Source organism: Falco punctatus (genome assembly GCF_963210335.1).
Source record: "Falco punctatus genome assembly, chromosome: 5".
In the NCBI taxonomy this organism is placed as follows: domain Eukaryota; kingdom Metazoa; phylum Chordata; class Aves; order Falconiformes; family Falconidae; genus Falco; species Falco punctatus.
In genome coordinates, this window is record NC_137584.1 from 7,630,114 (window position 1) to 7,632,912 (window position 2,799).

The window sequence follows — 2,799 nt, forward strand, 5'->3', positions numbered from 1 at the left end:
GAGGCAAGATCTGTCACTTTATGATGGAGAAGCCTTAATGTGATAAAGAATGCTGACATTTATCTTTAAAATATGTTAATAGTACCACCTATATCCCTTTTTTGTTTCCTCATGTCCAAGCCCACCACCTGGAGTTGGCATTACCAAGAATAAATACATGCTAAACTTTATAGTGATGGCATCTCAGCCACTATGATTTCTGGGAACACAGCACACATTTACTGTGCCACACTAACTGGACTTGCTTTGGGACCAGTCTGCATTGCAAGACATCTGTTGCCTTTCCTTGTCCTTCATGCGGATGTATTCGAAGGTATTTGTCAAACCCCTTCATGTTCAGTTTTCTATTTGCTTATTTCAGTTTCTACGAGGGTATAAACTAGTAAATGGCTGTGATCTACTCCTGCATATAAATTTGTTGCGGAATAAGTACCTAGTGAGACCACAACATACAAGGCTCGGAAATTATTTCTTCTTGGTGTGCTGGGTGGTTGCAACAAATTCATAACTGCCCCTCTGTAGACCAGTGCTTTTAATACAACAGAACCAGCATAACAGAGTAGGATCACTGTTACGCTGACTTTAAATGTCTAGTTGATTCGTAAGTGTCCAAGCAGCTGGTTAGTGTGGAGGTAAGTTGCCACTGTGCTCCGAAGTACAGCTATGTGCAAACCGTGCACGTCTCCTGCAATCCTGATTAGTGTTGGCCAATCAACCATTCAAAAAGTTGCAGCAATGGAGGTTTTGTGGTTTGACCAAAGATTATGGGCATTAGAAATAGGAAAAATACTGGCTTTCAGAGAATGGAGAGCTTACACTTTGTGGGGAACAAGGATAATACTTGTACCCATAGTTCAGTTACCACAGATAATGTCTCCTGCAGCATTTGTTCACCACTGGGGCAAATTCATGAGAACCATTCCAAGAACCACATAAAAGATACATGATATCAGGATTTTGAGAAAGTCTTGTCTTCCAACTCATGAAACTATGTTCTTATGTCAGAGAGCTTGGCTGAAAAAAGCCTGACTCTACACTTACAGCTGCAGGAGAGAGGTGGAGTGAGATACAGTTTCAAAAGTCCTTGCAATACCAAGTGAGTGGGTAATGAAACAGCATATTATATTTAATCCAAATATTACACACACACACAATGGATTACTCTAATGTACTTAAGACCACTTAGGAAAGAGGCCACTGAGTCATCATAGATAATTCTCTGAATACTGGCACAGAATTTTAGAGGCAGTAAAAAAAATTTGAATACTGTTTCAGAAACTATTTGTACACAGAAACTGAAAACAAAAGACAAACTCTGACTGTGGTGTTGTAAAAAGTCATACGTAGTACACTTACATCTTGGACACTGTCTGCTTTAGTGGTCATCTCAACTCCAAAAAGTTTTAGCAAAAACTAGAAAAAAACATAGAGGGTGAGCTCGGAAAAATTTAACACTTCAGCTTGGAAAAGAAACTACTGCAGTAGGAGAAAACACAGTTCTTTATATTTTAATGGTTGTGAAGAGTATAAATACATAATGATTATTTATTATTTCTCATACTACAAAAGTAGGGGTCATCCAGCAAAATTGTCAGATGAGATCTGAGAACACACCTCATCATGTATTAACATAACAACAATACATTGTTTCAAAATGAAACACAATCCACTAGGACATTGTATAAACCAAAGTATAGGGGTTCTGAGAAGAATCAGACAAAATCCGTGCCTGTTAAATGTGGTGGTCTGCTTGTAAACTCTGCCTCGGAAATTCCCTAGTCCCTGCGAGCTGTCGCCATGTACAGAGAGGGGGTGCCAAGGGATGCTGTGTTTCTTATGATCTTTCCCAAAGAAACCACTACCTGTTGCTCTTAAAAACAGGGTGTTGTGATAGGTGGCCCTTTAGTCAGACCAAGTATGACAGTTCTCATAATTCATGCTTGTACATTTGCCCAACTGTATGGAAGACTTTACTGCCCACAGAATAATTTGGATAGGGATCCTGATCACTGTGGTTAATATCGTCCATATGACTGTGGCACACTGAGCCCTACACCTATGCAAGCCTAATTACGAGTGGGTTTGCAGGCTGTAGTTCTGTGGCTGTAGACCTGACACTATGGCCCTAGCTAGGCTGAGCCCAGGCAGTTAATCATGAAAAGGTGCTTTCTGTGCTCACGTTGTGGCACAGAGTGACGGAGGACAATAAGAGTCTTCAATACTGGCATACAATGGTGTGGGAGCTTAAAGGGTACTTTTTAAAGGGACTATGTCTCAGCGGTACCTCTGCTGTTCTCTTTCCCCTAGTAGTGCTTCCTTTTGAGATGTTGCAGCACAAACTGCATGGGCTATATGGAGATGGGATTTGCTCAAAACAAATAACATTCTGTTTTTAATGGACATTTAGAGGTTTTGGGTAATGACAGGGGAAAGCCACGGTGTGAACATTCCTTAAAAAGTTATGAGGACTCCACAATCAGTAATGGTAGGATAGAGTAACGAGTAGTGATATTGATTTAGACATACTGTTCTCTCCTGATAGGATTAAACCATTTTAAGGATTTTTAGTTTGGGGTTTTTTGTTGGTTTTTTTTTTTTATTTTACGTGAACACTCTTAAACACTTTTTAAGTAATACTTCAGGAAATCTCTTCTTGCTTCTTGCAAGTATGAATCAATAAAACAGCTCACAAACTTAAGCAAGAAGACATCTGATTATTTGCCAGGTAAGATATCTAGTGCTGTGTAATGGTGTTTTTATCAGTCCACTCTATGTGCCCTCCTAGAATTTCCCATTTAC